This window comes from Lacerta agilis, chromosome 5 (assembly GCF_009819535.1).
Source record: "Lacerta agilis isolate rLacAgi1 chromosome 5, rLacAgi1.pri, whole genome shotgun sequence".
In the NCBI taxonomy this organism is placed as follows: Eukaryota; Metazoa; Chordata; class Lepidosauria; order Squamata; family Lacertidae; genus Lacerta; species Lacerta agilis.
In genome coordinates this window covers 4,696,392-4,719,461 of record NC_046316.1, presented here as the reverse complement: position 1 = coordinate 4,719,461, position 23,070 = coordinate 4,696,392, and the positions used below count along the sequence as shown (strand labels likewise).

General features: G+C 45.8%; 1 protein-coding gene across 2 annotated transcripts in view; it reads right to left on the bottom strand.

The window, feature by feature from the left end:
* The window catches only part of A4GALT (alpha 1,4-galactosyltransferase (P blood group)), a 36,753-nt gene extending 14,085 nt beyond the window's left edge, over window positions 1-22,668 (bottom strand). Inside the window, exon 1 of one of the 2 annotated variants that reach the window (XM_033148339.1) lies at window positions 22,648-22,668. The gene's annotated coding sequence lies outside the window, so the exon portion shown is untranslated. Of the gene's footprint in view, window positions 1-20,442; window positions 20,602-22,647 lie in introns of those variants that run through there. The other variant, XM_033148338.1, reaches the window with a different exon arrangement.
* Between the last annotated feature and the right edge of the window lie 402 nt (window positions 22,669-23,070).

The following is a 23,070-nucleotide window of genomic DNA, read 5'->3' as shown; positions in this document are numbered from 1 at the left end:
TTCTGGTTTAAAAAAGAGGTAGAGCTTATCACTTTGGCAAAGAAATTTCCCAAGAGGGATAGGGTGTCAATATAAAATGATTGTGCCAAACTCTGTCTTCCTCAATTACCATTTTGCTTCTGCCTCTGCCTCTGCACAGCCATGTTGTGACTGGGGGGCCTCCGTAATTTCCAGCTCTCTCAAGGGAGATGCGGAGGTCAAACATTTGATGAGTTAGATAACTGAGAGCCAGCAAAATTTCAAAAGCTTTTCAAGAATGCTTGTGGCAGGGGATGGGATGGGATTCATAAGAACCTCCTTAAGGCAACAGAATTTTATTTCAAAATGTGCTGATTTGGGCTTGTCATTGAGAAAAATAACTTGGTTTGTGGGGTGGTGCTGCATATACTGTGCATATGATAATATTTTCCACCCAACCTTCCCATGAGAACAGAAATTCAATGATATTTTTAATATGCAGCAAGGCAGAACATTTTATTAAAATGTCCTTTTGTTTTGGAAAAATTGCCAGCCGTTTCCCTTAACTGAAAAAAAAATTAAAATCTCGACATGTATAGTTATAGATATGCTTCCCCAAGAAGAGCACAAATCTAGTTTACCCTGGTGGCCTCCCATTTTAGCCAAATTATTTCACATATATATTGATCAGCTGTGGAAGCAAAGCATAATAATCCCAATATTTTAAAATGGTTGCAAAACAGACCACCACACCAGCATCCTAAGTGCAAATTTTAAAGTGTATAGTCAATTTCTATTAGATAAATAGGAAACCTGAGCTGAACCACGGGAGCTTATAACAGAAGAACTAGTCGGCTTCAGACTAGTCCCTTTGCCTTTAGCTCTCTCCACCCTCTTACCCCGCAGACTTTCCATTTTTACCTTCTCCCATTCACCTTAAAAGGATGTAATTAAAACAAAAAATAAAACTGTGGTTGTGCCCCTGGTTTGACGCACATTAAGGTAAAGGTAAAGGGACCCCTGACAATTAGGTCCAGTCGTGTCCGACTCTGGGGTTGTGGCGCTCATCTCGCATTACTAGCCGACGGAGCCGACGTACAGCTTCCGGGTCATGTGGCTAGCATGACTAAGCCGCTTCTGGACAACCAGAGCAGCGCATGGAAACACCATTTACCTTCCCGCTGGAGCGGTACCTATTTATCTACTTGCACTTTGACGTGCTTTCAAACTGCTAGGTGGGCAGGAGCTGGGACCGAGCAATGGGAGCTCACCCCGTTGCGGGGATTTGAACCGCCGACCTTCTGATCAGCAAGCCCTAGGCTCTGTGGTTTAACCCACAGCGCCACCTGCGTCCCACACATTAGTTTGCCTTTTAACCCAGTTTTAGTATCTCGACCCACCGACAGAAGCCAAAGTCTATTAAGACAAATGCCTTGCTTTATATTGTTGTGAGTCTGGTGGGTGACTCCCCCAAACCCTAGAAATTAATAAATGGTACGATTTTATTTGGAGTATTAAAGGGACGGTTGCAGGACAGTGGATAAATACAGGCTAAGCTTCCTTTCCAAGCCAGGGCTTCACCTGGGATAGAGGCATTAACATGACAAAAGGTGTCGATGGCCCATCTGATAGGAATCTTGGTTCTGGGCAGACAGAGGTTGCCAAGTTGGCAGGAACAAGGAGTCTTTGGCAAGGTGTGCTGGGGAGAAAAGGGGGAGAGATCCATCTTGGGCAGGCTGGCTGAAGGCTGGCTGACTTGGAGAGTTGCCTTGGACTCTAGGTCTGCACTGCTATGGGGAACCAGTCCTGCTTGAGATGACCATGCTGTAAGATCTGGACTCCCGCCATGAGGACTGAATAAGCCCGCCATGTAAACAGGTGACTAAGCCATATTTCTTAAAGCTACAGCAGCCTCCGCCATGTCTTCAAGTCTCCAAAGGGGAATTCTGGAACCCTCTAGAATCTTGCTACCACTCAAGTGGCGCCCCCCAAAAAATCACAGAAATGTCAGTGGCTTGTGGAAAGTTTTCATGTAGGAAAGCCATTTTGGTATACAAGTGGTATATGAATTAGTAAATAAGAATAATATTTTTGGGATCCGATACAGTGAAAACATATATAGTCAGGGACATAAATTCTAGATCCACCCAAGCAATTTTTAATATTTCAAGGGGGAAATGAAGAAATGTGTTGACACACACACAGCCAACATTTCTGTGTATAAGATGACATAGGGAACGCAATTGCAGGCTCAACAAGCCTTGCAACAGTAGTGAGGAACCTACTTAGGCCTGCTGCCACACCCCTCAAAATGGCCCATGAGGCCATTTCTAGTAAACTCTGCCCAACTGCCAATCATGCGGCATCATCTGATGTCACCTACGAGTCATTTCAATCCACCCTGCCATTTTCTGCGATTTCTTAGCAATGGGTTTTACATATCTTACATATTATGATTCTATGTACATTTTACATACAACGCCCCCTAATATGTAGGTAAAATACCGGGGTGGGGGGAATTGTTAGACAATCATCCCCACTCATTTTTGCCTCTAGCTCCACCCACAATTAGAATGCAGTCGCTGGAAGTTTTGCCAGGTTCGAATCCAGACCTCAGCCTAAAAGAGGTTTTGCACCTCCATTTATAGTCCTGGGGGGGGGATCCATAATCAGCTTTAAGGACCTTTACTGCACCCACTTCAGGGAAACTAACTGTAGTGATGAGAGGTGGCTTTTTCCCCTTATTTCTTTTTACAAAATTACAGAAATTCTCAGATGACCAACCCTCTGTCCCAAGATGCTTTGCTCAGATGTGGAGTTAACTGGGAGTTGGCTGTGGTTGAATATAATAATTCGTGGAAATAAAGCAAAGATGTTTATTTACATATGGGAACAATCCAAATGACTCCATGTGTGTTTTTCAAAACGGCACCATGTTCAAAAACGGTCACGTAGAAACAGTGTTCAAAAGGCATTACACCCATGAACAGATGTTTCCTTATTATAAAAAAATCTTTAAAGGGGGTACATTTTCAGGCTGCGGCTGCATGGAAGCTGGTATTCTGGAGTCTGAATCAGTCAATAATTATGTGCAAATCTCTCTCTGTGTGTGTTTGTTTGTTTGTGTGTATCACCCACTTGTTTTCAACTGCCCATTAAATAGAGCTCTAGATATCACCCTGTGTCTGGACTTTTTACTGGACTGATGTGGCAATTTTTTTTTTTTTTTTGACAAAGTCTGGGTTTTGCTATGTGACTCAAATTAAATTGGTTGAGTACAAGATAACTCTGTTTGCTGCAGCTGGTGGGAAAACCAGGTGGTTAATTTAGCTTCTTTATTGTGTCATGGAGATCATATGATATAAGTTGTCATGGATCCATCCAATGACCTCCTTCTTTTCTGTGGTCACCCCCCACCCTCAATTTTTTGCAATGACAGTGACATCAGTTGTTACATTCATTTCCTCATTCTTTTTTGTGTTTTGCAACCTTTTGATTCATACACCTGACCAAAATCTTCTCAGTCTCCCTGCTGGACAATCAGCACAGATATTGGTAGACTTCAGCCCAGTATATTGAGTTTAAATCCCACCTCCATTCTCTTTGTCCTATTATCTGTGTTCATTTACAGCACTGATAGGCTTCCTGCTACCTGATAGCAAGTTAACACAGCTTACAACATGAAATCAAACAGGTAAAAATGCAGTAATAGAACTTGAAAAGCCAAGAATGAAAAGTGGATCGAAGCAGATTTAACAGGCTGAAATGGATGTAAAAGACCTGGGGAAATGAAAAGAACTTAGCAGGGTGCAGAGGTCTAAAGTCACACAACATGGTACAAACCAAGTACAGTACTAGACAAGACTGTGGGGAAGCTATGCCATAAACCCGTTGCCATTACTACCAGCAGCCAGCCTTGCAGGCCAGGGAGAGAAGAGATTCTGGAGAAAATATGATAGTCTGGTTGGAACATGTGGGGAGGGGCAATCCCCACAGGTTAGGGGTGGCTGAATTTGTTTCACACCATACTGCAGAGCTTTCCAAACTTTTTATGTTGGTGGCACACTTTTTAGACACGCATCATTTCGCAGCACATAATTCAGTTCTACTTTCCAGCCCTAGAAAGAGTGCTGGGAGCACAATTCAAAACGTTAAAGCCTAAAGCAGGGGTCCCCAAACTAAGGACCATAGAATCAGAGTTGGAAGAGACCCCAAGGGCCGTCCAGTCCAACCCCCTGCCAAGCAGGAAACACCATCAAAGCATTCCTCACAGATGGCTGTCAAGCCTCTGCTTAAAGACCTCCAAAGAAGGAGACTCCACCACACTCCTTGGCAGCAAATCCCACTGTCAAATAGCTCTTACTGTCAGGAAGTTCTTCCAAATGTTTAGGTGGAATCTTCTTTCTTGTAGTTTGAATCCATTGCCCTGTGTCTGCTTCTCTGGAGCAGCAGAAAACAACCTTTCTCCCTCCTCTATATGACATCCTTTGATATATTTGAACATGGCTATCATATCACCCCTTAACCTTCTCTTCTCCAGGCTAAACCTACCCAGCTCCCTAAGCCATTCCTCATAAATAAATGTGTGCTTTTATTTAAAATGCATCTCTGGGTTATTTGTGGGGCATAGGAATTTGTTCATATATTTTTTTCAAAGTATAGTCTGGCCCCCCACAAGGTCTGAGGGAAAGTGGACCGGCCCCCTGCTGAAAAAGTTTGCTGACCCCTGACCTAAACGGTCTCAGCCCAGGATACCTGAAGGAGCGTCTCCACCCCCCATTGTTCAACCCAGACACTGAGGTCCAGCTCCGAGGGCCTTCTCTTGGTTCCCTCACTGCAAGAAGCGAGGTTACAGGGAACCAGGCAGAGGGCCTTCTCGGTGGTGGCGCCCACCCTGTGGAACACCCTCACACCAGATGTCAAAGGAAAAAACAACTACCAGACTTTTAGGAACATATGAAGGCACCCCTGTTTAGGGAAGCTATTAATATCTGAAGGACTATTTATTTTAATATTTTGTTGGAAACCTCCCAGAGTGGCTGGGGATACCCAGCCAGATGGGCGAGGTGATATTATTATTATTATTATTATTATTATTATTATTATTATTAGTGCAACACACAAACACTGCAGCCGATACACTGTTTGGAAAGCTCTGCCATCCTGGCTCACCTGACATGTCCATTTGTTTTGGCTTGTTGTTAATTCTATGCCAAGGTCCAGTAGTAGACAAACAGAAATTGTGTAGCCCATACATACAGAAAAATGGAAGCCATAGTCAGTGCTATTTTTCTGGAAAAAGAGACGTTGGGACTCACCATGAACACCTCCCTTGTTCTCTGACAATAGAGGTAAAAACTTAACTATGTTGTTGTTGTTTAGTTGTTTAGTCGTGTCCGACTCTTCGTGACCCCATGGACCAAAGCACGCCAGGCACTCCTGTCTCCCACTGTCTTCTTTATGGTCCAGCTCTCACTTCCGTACATTACTACTGGGAAAACCATAGCTTTAACTACACGGACCTTTGTCGGCAAGGTGATGTCTCTGCTTTTTTAGATGCTGTCTAGGTTTGTCATTGCTTTCCTCCCAAGAAGCAGGCGTCTTCTAATTTCGTGACTGCTGTCACCATCTGCAGTGATCATGGAGCCCAAGAAAGTAAAATCTCTCACTGCCTCCATTTCTTCCCCTTCTATTTGCCAGGAGGTGATGGGACCAGTGGCCATGACCTTAGTTTTTTTGATGTTGAGCTTCAGACCATATTTTGCGCTCACCCTCATTAAAAGGTTCTTTAATTCCTCCTCACTTTCTGCCATCAAGGTTGTGTCATCAGCATATCTGAGGTTGTTGATATTTCTTCCGGCAATCTTAATTCCGGATTGGGATTCATCCAGTCCAGCCTTTCGCATGATGAATTCTGCATATAAGTTAAATAAGCAGGGAGACAATATACAGCCTTGTCGTACTCCTTTCCCAACTTTGAACCAATCAGTTGTTCCATATCCAGTTCTAACTGTAGCTTCTTGTCCCACATAGAGATTTCTCAGGAGATAGATGAGGTGATCATGCACTCCCATTTCTTTAAGAACTTGCCATAGTTTGCTGTGTTTGACATAGTCAAATGCTTTTGCGTAGTCAATGAAGCAGAAGTAGATGTTTTTCTGGAATTCTCTAGCTTTTTCCATAATCCAGCGCATGTTTGCAATTTGGTCTCTGGTTCCTCTGCCCCTTCAAAATCCAGCTTGCACATCTGGGAGTTCTCGGTCCACATACTGCTTAAGCCTGCCTTGTAGAATTTTAAGCATAACCTTGCTAGCGTGTGAAATGAGCGCAATTGTGCGGTAGTTGGAGCATTCTTTGGCACTGCCCTTCTTTGGGATTGGGATGTAGACTGATCTTCTCCAATCCTCTGGCCACTGCTGAGTTTCCCAAACTTGCTGGCATATTGAGTGTAGCACCTTAACAGCATCATCTTTTAAAAAATGTAATAGTTCAGCTGGAATATCATCACTTCCACTGGCCTTGTTATTAGTAGTACTTGCTAAGACCCATTTGACTTCACTCTCCAGGATGTCTGGCTCAAGGTCAGCAACCACACTACCTGGGGTGTACGAGACCTCCATATCTTTCTGGTATAATTCCTCTGTGTATTCTTGCCACCTCTTCTTGATGTCTTCTGCTTCTGTTAGGTCCTTTCCGCTTTTGTCCTTTATTATGGTAATCTTTGGATGAAATATTCCTTTCATATCTCCAATTTTCTTGAACAGATCTCTGGTTTTTCCCATTCTGTTATTTTCCTCTATTTCTTTGCATTGCTCGTTTAAGAAGGCCCTCTTGTCTCTCCTTGCTATTTTTTTGGAAATCTGCATTCAATTTTCTGTATCTTTCACTGTCTCCCTCGCATTTTGCTTGCCTTCTCTCCCCTGCTATTTGTAAGGCCTCATTGGACAGCCACTTTGCTTTCTTGCATTTCCTTTTCCTTGAGATGGTTTTCATTGCTGCCTCCTGTATAATGTTACAAGCCTCCATCCATAGTTCTTCAGGCACTCTGTCCACCAAATCTAAATCCTTAAACCTGTTCCTCACTTCCCCTATGTATTCATAAGGGATTTGATTTACATTGTGTCTTACTGGCCCAGTGGTTTTTCCTACTTTCTTCAGTTTAAGCTGGAATTTTGCTATAAGAAGCTGATGATCTGAGCCACAGTCAGCTCCAGGTCTTGTTTTTGCTGACTGTATAGAGCTTCTCCATCTTTGGCTGCAGAGAATATAATCAATCTGATTTTGATGCTGCCCATTTGGTGATGTCCATGTGTAGAGTCATCTCTTGTGTTGTTGGAAAAGAACTTCCTGACAGTTGGAAAAGAACTTCCTGACAGTAAGAGCTGTTTGACAGTGGAATTTGCTGCCAAGGAGTGTGGTGGAGTCTCCTTCTTTGGAGGTCTTTAAGTGGAGACTTGACAGCCATCTGTCAGGAATGCTTTGATGGTGTTTCCCACTTGGCAGGGGGTTGGACTGGATGGCCCTTGTGGTCTCTTCCAACTCTATGATTCTATGATTCTAAGAGTGTTTGTGATGACCAGCTTGTTCTCTTGACAGAACTCTATTAACTCTAACTTATTGCAATCCTACTTTAATTACTTAACAAGTGCCTTCTACTGTCAAAAGGTGGTCTTTAAAAACATCCACTTGTGAATTCATCTAAATGATGCAAACAAAACCCATGGTTTGTGATCATCTGGTGTCTTAACTCTGCAAGAAAAAAACGTTTTTTTTGTAGAAATCTTAAAACAGCTTTAAAATCCTAAACTGATGTGGAAATGTGGGGAGAACTGAACTAAGGAAGGAGAAAATGAAAAACAACCTGACAGATTTGCACATACTGTACCCGATAACCGCCAACCATGTCATAAAGCATAGTTGCTGCAAATAGTGGTTTCCTGTTGCAAACTCAAAAACATTACATGGGTGCGGAAGATATGCTTATTGAAAACGCCCACAGATCTGCACCTGGAAGCCTGTCTCTTTCGGTGGTTTTCTCTCTCTCTCTTTGTAGGGAACTCTTTACCTTCCCAACCTGTCTGCAAGGGAACACCTTCTTTCTGTCAGGTGGTGGAGTTGTCTTCAAGGTCTTCTCTTTAAGGCCTGATGAGAGTTTGAGAAGCACTCAAACCACTAAGCAACTGTACTAGAGAAGATGGATAAGCATGTGTGATCTCTCACTCTTCCAGCAATACTCTCTTGCCCTAAATGCAACTATGACCTCTCTCCCTCCTGTCTTCCATGTGATGTACTTTATGAATGACCAGAATTACCAGTCAAGCCATATGGAGATAAGAAGAAGCTCTATTTAAAAGTGGGCAGATGGGGCTCGTCCACCTGAGGAGGGAGCCCGTCTAGGAGAAGGAAAACTCTGATCCTCAATCTCCACTGCCTTGCAACTAGACTAATTCATGAGAAAGGCTTGGGGAGTAAGCCCTGAGGAAAAAATCTGTACCCGATGCACTGTGATTCTCCAGAAGTTTGACTTCACTCCTGGAGACACCCTCCATTGGCTCTCGAGGCAGACGGATGCCAACAATATTCAAAAGGGTGTCATTAAGATCAGCTCACATAGATTTTGTCCTCATAAAGCATTTAGCTCAAATCACACAGTTGTGGTTTGTGTGTTGGTATGTGGCTTCAGAGCAGGAGCCGATGTTCCAAAGAATACCGGTAGTTGCTTGGGCATGGGGAACTACTGTAGGTATGTTGTTCTTTGGAGTCTAGCTCCCTCAAAGATCTCAGAAGGCAGGAAGGAATATGAGGGAATACAGTTTTTCAGATAGCTTGGACCCAAGCCATTTAGGGCTTCATAGATCGCAATCAGCACTTTGAATTGTGCCTGGAAACAGACCAATAGGCCAGTGAAGCTGTGTAACAAGGCAGTCATCTGCTCTCTATAACCAGCCCCAGTCAACAATCTGGCTGCAGCTCTTTGAGCTAGCTGAAGTTTCTGGCAGCCCCACGTAGAGCACATTACAGTAATCCAAACAGGATGTAGCTAAGGCATGTGTCACTTTGGACAAATCAGGCATCTCTATATGAAATGAATCTAGTTTTCAGTAATTAAAACCTCAGTCAACCAATCCTTGGGAAGCAACACAAGGCAAAGGCTCAAACCCCACCACATCATTAAGAAAAAATATCTGGGACTGAGCTCAGTATTTCCACACTTCTTCAGCTTTCTGGTGGAAAAGCAGCATCAGAGTACAAATACCATCCCACCAAGAAAAACACTAAGTGTTACTTTATGGCTCACTAGAGGCAGACGTGGGATGTGAAACACAAGGGCAGTCAAGTACAACATCCCTAGAGTGGACATAAAAGGGGATGTCTGGACCAGCTAGTCGGAACTTCCTGTTTCTCCTAGGCTGGGATAGACTTCCTCTGCATGTGACTAGAAGTGGGCGTGACCTCACCTGCCCAGGTAACAAAAGAGCAGGACTGGTCAGCCATCTCTCTCACTCTGACCACATTCGTCGAAGAAGCAACATCTGCTTAGCCTAAGATGCTCTCTTGGCTTCCAGCTCAGTCCGGCCAAGAGAGGACAAAGGGGCTGTCTCCTTATGGGATAGTTTCCAGGTGTATATTACTTTTGTAACTTAAAGTCTGCCTTCTGGGATCCAATTGTGAACAGAACGTGTGAGTAAACTCTTTTTATACTTTTATAGAAGTCTGTGTCATGTCTATCTTTTTATGAAGGACTAAATGGGGAATTACCAAAAGGAAAACGTATTTTAGAGGCTTTAGCAAGCCTGAGCAAACGCATCTGCTGTGCAGGTTTAAAAAGGGGAATGTTACTCTGCTAAATTGTAGAACTTGTTAACACAAGTTGGAAAGGATATAATCAAACAATATATCTTCGCCTGTATCCCTGAACATTCCCACAGCAGAATCATAATACTTCAGGTGTTTTGGAAAATGCCTTGATGACTTACATTTTCTAAACCTCCAATAGAAATGCATTTAAATTGAACAAGTGAATGCTGGGGGGAAAAAGATTTTCTTTGACTGAATGTGAGATACAGACAATAATTCCCTTTTATATTGCTGTCATCTTTATTTATCATTCCCTCTGCTGGTGAACTTGAGTGACTGGGTGCCCGCAAGTCTGGAAGTAAAACCAGAGCCAAGAGTCTCTACCATGGATGTTGATCTAACAGAAGATTTAGTGAAACTGTTGGTCACAAATGTCTTCCTCCACACTTCCCATCTAGGCTCCCCTGCACATGTGACTCACACCACCAACAGAACATCAGTGAAGAAAGGCTCTTTGCTTGGCTGGAGAGGGAAAAAGAGGAGAGAGATTCTCACACTTCTGAAAAGTCTCATATTGGAAGCCAGACATTTTGTTGTTGTTGTTCAGTTGTTCAGTTGTGTCCGACTCTTCATGACCCCATGGACCAGAGCATGCCAGGCACCCCTATCCTCCACTGCCTCCCGCAGTTTGGCCAAACTCATGTTAGTAGTTTCGAGAACACTGTCCAACCATCTCATCCTCTGTTGTCCCCTTCTCCTTGTGCCCTCCATCTTTCCCAACATCAGGGTCTTTTCCAGGGAGTCTTCTCTTCTCATGAGGTGGCCAAAGTACTGGACCCTCAACTTCAGGATCTGTCCTTCCAGTGAGCACTCAGGGCTGATTTCTTTAAGGATGGATACGTTTTATCTTTTTGCAGTCCATGGGACTCTCAAGAGTCTCCTCCAGCACCACAGAGGGCAACCAGCTGCCGAGCACACAAGCACTCTCTCCTCCTGGGGTCTCCAGCAACTGGTGTTTGGAAGCATTTCTACCTCCATCCATAGTTCTCTCTTCCATTAATTTTCCCTATCCTGTATGAGAGCCATCCAAGTTGGCCATCACTACACTGCTTGAAGATTTACTTTATTTCATGGGATATCCACAAGTTTTAGTATTATGAGAGGGAGAAAAACTTTTCTTTATCCACTTTCTCCATGCCATACATAATTTTATAAATTATATTACTTGCATTCTCTATAGATTAAAACAGGGGTCCCCAAACTAAGGCCCAGGGGCCGGATGCGGCCCAATCACCTTCTAAATCCGGCCCACGGACAGTCCAGGAATCAGCGTGTTTTTACATGAGTAGAATGTGTATTTTTATTTAAAAGGAATCTCTGAGGTATTTGTGGGGCATGGAAATGCATTCATTATTTTTTTTCAAAATATAGTCCGGCCCCCCACAAGTTCTGAGGGGACAGTGGACCGGCCACCTGCTGAAAAAGTTTGCTGGCCCCTGGATTAAAGAGTCTGAAAAGCTGCAACCTCTCTTCATAAGGGAGCTGCTTCATTCCCTTGATCTCCTGGGTTGCCGTTTTCTAAACCTTTTCTGAAGACAATGCTAGATAACTGGAATCTAGGTTAGAGCTGATCAACCGGCATATATTTACCACACCTTCCAGCTGTTGACTTGAGAGACCTCAGCATTGACACAGAAGTCACCTCCAAACTGAGGAGATCCCAACCCCAAGACCACCTCGGTCAAGCAGTCAGCAGGGCAGTAGGATATCCCCTGGAGCACAACCTTATGACCAGACACTCAATAAATGTTGGCTGTGACAAAAAGCCCATTTCTCTTCCTGGCTTCCCTAAAAACAAAAGTTCTCCTCCTCTCCTCTCCTCTCCTCTTCAGTCATGCATTATTCAGAGCCGGGCCATCCATAAGGTGGACTCAGGCAGTGGAATCCAAGGGGGGCTGCCATGGGGGCCGCCACTGCCACCACAGAGGTGGCGGAAGCAGTGGTGGCTTCTAGCTTCTGATGAGGTCCTGTGAGAGCCCCACAAGATTTAGCCAGAACCTGGAAGCTGTTTCTGCCACACAACCCCGGTAAGCAAGGCTTTGGCAGGGCCCCTTCCTGTTTCATCTCAGGCAGGGAAATAGGACAGGTCACCTCTGGCATGAACGCTGCACAGAGAAACCAGCTGGAACAGAGCTGGTCTCTTTGTTTTTTTTTTTTATAAGAATTTATTGACGTTTTTTCCCATAACAACATATACCCACACCCACACCCACAATCAACAAATACAAAACAAATATAACAAATACAAACAGTGTCAAGTTTCTTGTTTCTGCAAAAAAAAAATTTCTAGTTCCATGTCTTGACCAGACTTCCCCTGCCTTTTCACCTTCGAGTTTATTCCCTTAATCTATTTTATAACCATTTCTCCTGAAATAAAAAAGAAAATTAACTTCAATCATATTATTACATTCACTTATCTTTTCCATATTTTACTAATAATACATCACCCTAATAATTCCTCTTCATAACTCTTCTCAATTTAATCTTGTCCATTTCTTATCTTAATCTACATCTTAGTCTTATTCCTCTTAATCTATAAGCTTAATCCTCACAGACCTTCACAAATCATTCACATCAAATCTATCTCTTCTATCCTTAAGATTGCTGCTAATAACATATAAACTTGAAAATGTCTCCTTTCATATTCAAATAAAGATATAACAAAATATTGTTGACAGTATTCACCCTCCAGTTCAATTTGCCATAACAGGCTACTTTGAGATTTATTTAATGCTTCACCCCACACCCCCTCTGTCCATTGTTCTTCTCCTAGTGGCATCAGCACTGAACATCCATGTGACTTCCTTCTCCCAACGTCCACAGATCCAGGCACAGTCCAAATCTCTCCTTGCCACGAGTTCGAAGGTGTCCATCTCATCATCTCTCAGCTTCTTCGGTTCTTTGTAACATTCCTTTTCTTCTTGTAGATACCTTAATTCTCTGTCCCTGGCCCCCGAGCTCACACCTCGGGAACTGGATATAAAAAATCTTGACATCGCCTTGGGGCTGCCACCCCCAAAAAGCGAATTTCTTCTCCGAAGTAGCTCACTCATCTCTCTCCATCTTTCCATCCACCCTCTCAACTCATTGGCAAAGCATTCTTCCAAAGTGTCAAAAATTTTAACAGCCTCCTCTGTGGGTTGGTTCCCTTTCAGACCCCCACACAAGACTTTGACTTTTCTATAGAGCAGTTCCACCTTCAAGGCAGTGAGTCTTTGTTCCTCTGTTAGTCCAGAGTTCAATACCAGTTCAAGGACGAAACCCATCATGCTGGCAGAGGAGGAGGAAGTGGGTGTAATATTTCTGCTCCTCTCTTTGTTCGTCGCCATTTTTCTAAGTTGGAGCGCAGATACCGCAACTTTAAACAGAGATATTTTCTTCTAGTTAACTTCCCAAAAAAAACGTTTTTCAGTCTCATATATCATTTTTAAATACTTTGTAACCAGTTCGGTAGCAGTAATCACTCAAATTGGTTACATTCTTCAGCTCGAAGGGAGGGAGGCAGGCTGCCTTTCCCCTTCCCCCCGGATCGTTCCAAAAACACGATTTTAATTCTGATTCTTTACTCACGACCACCGGGTTCCTTTAGTTCCCTTCTTCACAGGTAGAACTTAGACGCTCACCGCGGGCTCAGTCGCCGCATTTACATCCCGGTTGGGGCATATCCCCGAAGCCCGGCTCCGGTTGTCCCTTCACCCCCACTCCCCCTTTACAGGGGGAGCGAGGGAAGGGTTCGGAGCCTCCGCGGGCGCCGCCGGGGAGCCCAGGGTGCGGGACGCTCTTCCCGCACCCCAACCGGAGCCGCGCGCTGCGGTAGCGCGGCTCCTAACCCCCGGGATGGACAAGGCGCTTCGGACCCGAAGCAGCCTTCGACCACCCGGCGATGGCGTCGCCGCCGGAAGCAGAGCTGGTCTCTTTGACTCATACAAATTTGTCTCTTATAATCAGGTCTCCTTCTTCCAGAATCAAGTCCCAGATTGTTGTTGTTTTGTTAGTTGCCAACAAAATAGGGGAGTGTAGGGAAGGAAGGGGGCAAGTGAAGCTGTTGAAGTTTGGGGAAGCTGTCCCGTTTCCCCTCTCTCCTGCGTAGTTTGGCCTACAGCAGTTCCCCTTGTCAGGACGTATTTCCTATCCTGAGAAACTGTGCCACCCCCACCACCTTCCCTGCCAATTCTATACTAGGCTTTGGCAGCATATACCAACCCTCTCTCTGCAGCCATTCTGGGCCACCTTTCTCAGATTGTGGGCTGCTTCCTTGACACCCCTAAAGATAATGAGTTGTTTGCCAGGCTGAAGAAGTCTGGCCAGTATCAATACTGGCAATGTACACAGTCCAAATGAGTGCAGTTCCCTATTGCCTACAATGACTGGCAGCATCCACCAAACCAACTGGGAGCAACCACCAGATGAAAATACCAGTAGCTCAGTATTGACTACACTAACTGGGAACAACCTCTATATATATAAAAAAACAACACAGAGACAGTTCAGCCTCAGGATCCTCTGATTTATCAATGAAATAAACCTCAACATGAAACCTGTGTAATTGTCTCTTTGCCTGACTAAATAGAAGAAGAAGAAGAAGAAGAAGAGAAGGAGGAGGAGGAGTTTGGATTTGATATCCCGCTTTTCACTACCCTAGGGAGTCTCAAAGCAGCTAACATTCTCCTTTCCCTTCCTCCCCCACAACAAACACTCTGTGAGGTGAGTGGGGCTGAGAAACTTCAAAGAAGTGTGACTAGCCCAAGGTCACCCAGCAGCTGCATGTGGAGGAGAGGAGACGCGAACCCGGTTCCCCAGATAATGAGTCTACCGCTCTTAACCACTACATCACACTGGCTCTCGGGGTGTAGCTCGGGGTGGGGAGTGTGGGGCCTAGCTCTAAAGTGAATCAATTCTAAGCAATTCCTCTACCAAAAACTAACCCCCGTATATGCCAACACCAAACACAAGGAATCACAAGGTCCCCACAGCAGCAACCAGACACAAACAAAGCTCAGCACTTTCCCACCACTATCAGTACAATGAATGGGCTGGATCACTCGCTCCTCCGCACGGCCTTTAACTATTTAGGTAGCGTGTTAAAATATTGTTAGTTATCTGCTTCTCTGTCTGCTAACTACCTAGCTAAGCCACAAATTAAAATCCCTTGGCCCCCAATAAAATCAGGGCTTGCCAGCCAAGCTAAGACTCTGGGAGGGGCGGAAAGGGGGTGCTGATGTGCCAGAAGGCCAGGCTCACGTGGGGGATCCGAGGGGCCTCTAGCTCCCACCAAGTGGCCCTACAGAAAGATGGAGAGGAAGGAGATAGAGGAAGAAGAAGAAGAAGAAGAAGAAGAAGAAGAAGAAGAAGAAGAAGAAGAAGAAGAAGAAGAGGAGGAGGAGTAGTTTGGATTTGATATCCCGCTTTTCACTACCCGAAGGAGTCCCAAAGCGGCTAACATTCTCCTTTCCCTTCCTCCCCCACAACAAACACTCTGTGAGGTGAGTGGGGCTGAGAAGTGTGACTAGCCCAAGGTCACCCAGCAGCTGCATGTGGAGGAGCGGAGACGCGAACCCGGTTCCCCAGATTACGAGTCTGCCGCTCTTAACCACTACACCACACTGGCTCCCAGAGGAAGAATGAACGGAGCCCACGACCCGGGATCAAGCATCGGCCAAAGCACAAACAAACGTGGAGCGAAATGGCACTCTAGCCTGCTGCTCAACCTCTTTACACACACACACGCGTGCCAAAAGAGGTGCGGGGGGGGGGGCAAACTGCCTTCAAACACTCGGCGTGGAGCAGGCAAGATGAGCAAGTTGCCCAGACCTTCTGAAGCGCGTGCACACAACCACAAGGCAATCGGCTGGCAGAGAGATGAAACCAGGGACCTTAAGCTCAGGCACACAGGTGTAGCAAGCCGGCACCAAGGAGAAGCGATGCGAGGAAGAAGGAGGCACAAAGCAAACCGGTGCATCTGCGCGCACACGCGCGCGCCGAGCATTGCAAGTTCTCCAGGACCCAATGCGAAGAGTCACCGCCAAGCAGCAAAAGACCCACGACCCCAGGGACAGAGGACGCGCGAGGGAAGGGGCCGGGGGAGCCGCCCTGGCGCGCGAAGAGGGCGCATCTGAATTCGTCCTCTTCAACCCCAGGACGACAACGACACCGCGCCAGCCCGCACTAAGTTCGCGGGTCACTCAGGCCGGGTCACTCACTCACCGCAGGAACTTCAGCTGCCCGCTCCTCCCTGGATTATAGGCTGGACTCAACGCCTGTTTAGGCGCCGCTGCCTCAAGCGCGCTGCTCCTCGTGCGTGGATGCTCAAAGCAGGAGACGGAGGGGAGAGGCTGCGCAAATAGGGAACTTCTGGCTGCTGCATCCGACGCAAAACCAAAAAGGCTCAATCCAAAGGCTGCAAAAGAGGATCACCGCGCAGGATCCAACCATGAAGGGCAAGGATCCAAGCGTCGCCCTGCGGCCGCGCCAAAGTTAAATTTCCCACGGTCACGACACCTACCGGCGCAGATTAGCCTCTTGCCAGGAGGCAGGAGGGGGTAACCAACTCCCCGCGCCGGATCCCTGCTGGTTCCCGGACGCGCCCACCGAAAAAGGGGAGAGGACTTTTTGGGGAAGCCGTCAGTTTCCCCTTTCTCCTAAATGGTTTGACCTACAACAGTTCCTCTTGTCGGGACGCATTTCCTATGCTGAGAAACTGTGCCATCCCCAGGACCCTGCCAGGGCCGTCTTAAGGTGCGCCCCCCCCCCGCCGCCGCCGCCGCCCCGTTTCCCAGAGTTGTTGACCTTTTTTGCCCAGGACTCCCCTGATGCAGGGGGCAATGACCAGAGGCGTGGTAAGGTCAGGCCCTGCCAATTCTATACTAGGCTTTGCCAGCATATACCAACCCTCTCTGCAGCCATTCTGGGCCACCTTTCTCAGATTGTGGGCTGCTTCCTTGACACCCCTAGAGACAACGGGTTGTTTGCTTGCTGAGCAAGTCTGGCCAGTACACATGCTGGCAACTAGGTACACAGTCCAAGATCTCTTGGTTTTAACATAATTACTTAATCTCAACACAGCAGACACTTTTATCTTTCAGCGAGCACAAAGAGAAGAATTTTTGCTTTAAGGCAAAATCAAAATGTTTCCTTATGCGGTGCTTTTACCCGTGAGCATAGGAAAATACGACATTCTTAGGACAGCTATTAATAGTTTGATTTTCCCCCGGGGAGAAATATTTATTTAATAAACTAAGTCCAGCTGACATCAACCATATTTAGACCTTAACTCTCATGATGGGAAGGAACCACAAAAAGAAGCACACACTCAACACTGCTGCCCAAATTATGAACATTAAGTTGTAAACAGCACCTGCCATTCAGATCTTTCTTCTGCCTATAATGATGAGACTTTTATACAAAGGAAGGTGGCTCCTCCAGCCACTATGAAATACTACTCAATTCAGCTGAAGCCTTGTCAATCTCCAGCTGTATTAACATGAATACTACATTTTCCATGGACATAGCATTGTAGGATTTCTTTATTTCTGTTTCATCTTACAAGGAGCTTACAAGTTTCGGGTAGTGCCAGACACAGATTCAAGTAACTATGGGATTTTACATTTTCAACTTGTAGTAACATACTGTACAGTTACTGATTCTCACTTGCATGCATGAAAGGGTTAACCAGAGCCGGAAATCTCAGTTGCCATGACAGCAATTAAGCAGGTTCAATGAAATTAGAAGGGCCCCTGAGGGTCATCTAGTCCAACCCCCTGCAGTGCAAGAATCTCAATTAAAGCATCCATGACAGGTGGCCACCCAACCTCTGCTTAAAATCTTCCAAGGAAGGAGATTCCTTTGGTGTTTGATACAAATCTCCATGTCTCCACATAACGGAGAACAACCAGCTATACATATCCAGAGGTTATACTCCACAGTTGCAATTTATTACAGGCTGCTTCACTTGGGGCAGAGATTTCTAAACCACAGGCTTAGTCTCTCAGGATTGGGATGGTTAACTCCTAAATGATACTTTGGCACATTCTCCAACCAGTCGCAAAGAATTCAGGAAACTCTTGCAGAGTTACAGTTCCCAGCGCCCTTGACAAATTGTGCTTTTAAATGTCTGGTGTTCTGTACTAGCAAACCCTCCGAGTGAAGTCCCCATGATGGTTGGATGGTTCCTTGTATGCCTCCTTCCGGCAACTCCTGCAACCAAGCTGGTGCCAGATGTATTACTCTGCAACATCAGCCAAGCCATGTATTACTTAGGGCAACAACAGCCTGGCCAAGAGGGTGGTCGTTGTCTGGGCAGCCCAGGACCTCCAGACACACTGCCCAGGCTTGCACCCCAGGGAGGTCACTTTGGTGCTGCTAACACAACAGCCCCCCTCCCCATAGCTGTCAAGTTTCGGATTTGAAAATAAGGGATCAGCAGTCTCACCTATCCCGGGGACAGTCACATGTCAGTGGTGGGCGGAGCCAGAAGCAAAAGTGGGCGGAGCAGCAATGTAAACTCCAAGCGGGCTCGGGCTCGGAGCGGAGCAAAGAGGAGGGCAGCCATGTGCTCCATGCGATGGAGCCCCATCGTCTTCTTGTCTGATCCCATCAAAACAGGACAGGAAGCAGCGGCTGCTCAAAGGCAGCCAGGCTCCGCCCGCCAGCTAACCCTATTGGCCGGCTGAGGGGCTCGGCGGCAACGGATAGGGGCTGATGCAGGGGGAGGAATACACCCCCCCTGTAAGCACGGGAAATGGCTCCCACTTGCTTTGAGGGCTGAGGCTTTTCTCTCCAAGTAGGCGAGGTCTTCCCACCCATTCCCTGGCCAGCAGGGGAGGAGCTGCTTCCATTAAAAATGGGAAATTTAAGGGAAATAAAAAATAAGGGAGAGCAGTGGGAAACTGCTTAAAATAAGGGAGAATCCCGGGGGAAATGGGATACTTGACAGCACTGCCCCCCCCCCCGAGGGTCACTCCATTGTCTCTTGAGACAGACATACATCAACATCAACAATGTTTATAGACATCCTGGATTCTGCAAGTTACAAATCCAAGAATGGTAACAAAAGTGGTTGAGTGCAAGTTGGACTGACTGCACTAAGCAACGAGGAAGGTGGAAGACGGTCAAATATTTAATAAAAAGATGAAGCAACTCAAAACTCCAGAACAACTTGCTCTCTCCAGAAATGTAGCAGAGAGCTGGACAAGGTAGAAATTCTTCTAAATATTGCTAGGTATTAGATTTCTTTAACAGGTTACAACTGAGTGAAAAACAGCAAGCTAGATATGAGATTGCATGACAGAGATTCCAGGCATATTGTACTCCAAAATAAAATGGATGGATTTGAATACTTTATCAACAGATCTTGGACTGGGTGTGTCTATACCACCCAATGACAGTATTGTAGTCAATGAGGTGACCCCAGGGCACAATTATTGCTATTTGAAAACTTTTGGGTGTATGGAAGATTTTTTAAAAAAGGAACTGTGTGTCTGCCAAAACTGGCTGTTGTGTGATGAAATTTCATCTATCAAAGCAATTACTGCTGCTGTGGGCAGGACTTTTAATCATCCTCATTGCCTTTCACTCCCATAGCTGTCCTATGAACTGTGGTCACAATTAGACAGCTGGCACCAGTCGATGGAAGTGGTGCAGAAAACAGACACCTCCCAAACAGCCCCCAGCTGCTCCATGCAGAAATTGGGACGGTACTTGTGCACATGCCATGCAATGGAAAATATCGAGAATCCATTCTGGATCTTTCAATTGATTGGCGGGACAGTAGAAGAAAATTGGAGGGTTTCTTTTAGCACATTATTCCTGAATACTAATTGAATTATGGACGATGACATATGGCAGCATGCAAAAATAAAAAACAAAAAACACCCCCACTGTATCATTCTAAACAGTTAGTGCGGAGAAAGGACCCTAGTCTGTGTCAGCCCAGCCTGGTCTCCTCTGATTGGGAATTGGCTCTCCAGCACAAGTTCTTCCCAGGCCCTGCTCCTTGATCCTTCTCTAAATAGACATATCAGCAGCTGAGTCTGGGATTTGCAGCAGGCAATGTGTGTGCTCTGCTGCTGACATATGGCTCATCCGCAGCAGGAGTACATTCCAGCCTCCCTTCCCAGGCGAGAGAATACATCCAGATTACAAAGAATTAAAAGGTACTTTCCAAGTTTCAGCAGAGAGACAACAGCATTGGACAGAAGGAGGGAGAGGGAGAAAGTCCTGTGTTTTCGTGAAGGTTGCACAAATACCGGTAAGTTCAGATACTTTGCATTGAGCTAAGGAACCAATTTGTTCTTCCCTTCCAATTAGTCAAGGTGGAAGAAATCTCATTTGCGGTGCTGTGGTATGAATTATAAGAGTGAACCTGCTTCACAGCAAAAAATAATAATAAGGCGCAATATGACTTCATGGACCGGGAACGCAAGAATTCCACCAACATACTTTACTTGAGAACTCTGGAATAACCTCTTCTTGGAACTCAGACATTTGCTATTAAAGGCCCTTGACATGCCCATCTAGTGTTTGTCTGGAATCCCAGTTTGCGCTCTCTCTCTCTCTCTCTCTCTCTCTCACACACACACACACACACACAGTTCATATCCCAATTTTTACTCTTATCTTCCCTCTCACCTCTGTCCTAAATGCTCCAACTTCTTTCTTTAAATACTTAATCAGGATCAACTATGCAAATGAGTTCCAGAACAGCGGGAGTGGGGGGAATCTCAACCACGTAAATCTGTTATAATAAAACAAAACAGAATCCTGAAGCGCCTTTCAAAGCCAAGCTAATTAATGGCTAGCCTACAGGGACATATAGAGTCTGGGGCACTTTTCCAATCAAACATACAGTATATTTAACGCTCATAAATTTAAAACAAAATGAAAACATTTTGGTTCTTTTGTTGCATAATTCACTAGCAAAGAGGTTGACGTGGCAATCTAGCCCCTTATGGCACCCCTTGTGTGTGTATATCATCAGATCGACTATGTTTACTCCGTACTCTTATATCAAAAACAGTCAAAAGGCTTTAATACTGAAGACCAAGCACTCCCTGTTTGAACTGTAGCCAGAGACCAGGCCTGAATGGTCCTCCTTAATGAGGAAAATGGAGACCTAGCAATAAACCTTCTGTTCTCACATTAGTGTAAAGGACAAGTTTCCTAGCCAGCTACATTTGGCCTCTCCTGATAAGAACATCAAAATTGTCCTGCTAACTCAGACCAGCTAGTCTAGCTTTTTTGTTCTCAAATTCTAGCCAGTCAAAAGTGCCTGGTCATTCACAAGCAGGACGCAACACCATCGTGCCCCTCTGTTGCTGAAATCCCAGCCACCTGGAAGGTTTACTGCCCCCATACATGGAGCTGTGTTTAACTATCCTGCGCCATGCATTTGTCTGCCTATGTGAAAGCCATCTGAGAGAGAGGCCATCTCCACATCTCATGGTAGTAACCCCCCATAGCTGTCAAGTCTCCCTTTTTTGCGGGAAACTCCCTTATTCCAAGCCGTTTCCCGCTGCTATCCCTTATTGTTGATATCCCTTAAATTTCCCTTATTTCCAGGAAGGAGAGTTGGAGTCTGGGGACTCCTTGGGTCCCTGCCTTTCTCAGCCCTGCCTGCCTGCCTACCTCACAGGACTGTTGTGGGGATTAAAAGAGGACTAGGACCAGGGAGCTCCTTGGAGAAAAAGGTGGAATATAAATACCTAATAACAAACAGACAGACAGACAGACATAGAAAGAAGAAGATAAAATAGACGAATGTTTCTCAGGAACAGGTGCTCCGATTAAGCATTGCTGCCCCTAACTGGAGGCAGAGCAGAGCCAACCTGGCCAGAAGCCGTCGGTGGTCCTCTCCTCCTGCATGAATTTGCCTAATCTAAAGCCATCCAAGTTGGTGGCCATCGCTGCTCCCTGTGGCAGGGAGTTCCAGAGGTTAACCGTGTGCTGCGTGAATAAGTGCTTTCTTTTCTCTGCCCTGATTTCTCTTTCCTGGGAGCTCTTTCCTGGTGTAAATTATTTGTAGCCTGGGGGGGATTACTGCGGCGTGGACTGTCCCTGAGAACTGTAGACTGTCCCCAGGACAGGTGAGGGTGCTGATCCCTTATTTTCAAATCCAAAACTTGACAGCTATGTAACCCCCCACCCCCTCGAGTTGGTTGCATGTTGCACAAAGTTGTACTCCTTTTGTTATTATTCCCCATCCGATCATGACGAAGAAACGCAGTTTCACTGACTGTTCTCAGATCTTGCGTGCAAAGCTTTTAACCTTCCAGGGAGCTTTCTCTAGCAGATGTGTGCCTCTTCCACAGTGCAAGAAAAGTCACTTCTTCCCACTCCCACTCTCCTGCCCAGAAGGGACAGCATCCCAAGGCTACACAGCAGCTAGGCATCCCCCCCCCTTCCTCTCCTCCTTTGTGAGCTTATTCCAGCTTCACAAGCCCTCAAGTAAAGTCTCACCAAAAGCAACCCTTGCCAGCCGTCTTCAGAAAATAAAGGCTTACCTTCCAAAGCAATGGGGTCTCTTGAGATGGGCACTTCTGGCAGGTGCCCGATGCTTTCGGAACAGACAGCAACTGTTTCTTTAAGTAGCCTCTTTGCCATTTCTCCGAAAAGGAAAAAAGCTCCACTCCCAGATAGTGGAGCTGTCATCATTTCCAAGCCCCTTCTAGCCACACCTCTCCCTTTCATTTTTCTTCCCAGCTCAAGTCCTGCTTCCCAGGGAAAAAATAAATAATACAAGCTGGCCGCTAAGCTCACAGTTGTTATTGTTATGTGCCTCTGCACCAGCATCTCGTTCGCCTATGAAAGCAACACAGAGAGTTTCCCACTACTCACCAATGCTTTCAGCTCATCAGTCCAGCAGGTGATAAATTCACCAGCAAATACCGATTAGTGGGTTTTGCTGAGAGCCGAGTCCCTGCAGTTAAATGCTTTAAGGCCTCTCCCAATGCTTACAGACATTTACTAGGAAAGTGTAATATGACACTCGGCTGTCAGCATTCCAAACAAAATCGCCAGTCTTTCCTTCCTTAGCTCCTTGCAAATTAAGAGCACCACTGAAGGCAAAGAAAGCTTCATGAGAAATGATGAACTTGGAAGCTAAGCCTGTTCTCTCTCAGCAGCAAAATATCAATTCTTGAGGGGGTAACATTCACAAGGGCTGCAAATTAGAAGCAGAGTTGCCAGGAAAGGCTTGGAGTCTTGGTTATCCCTCCTCACCTGACACACTCCAATGCTCTCAGGAATCCCTGCCAGGTA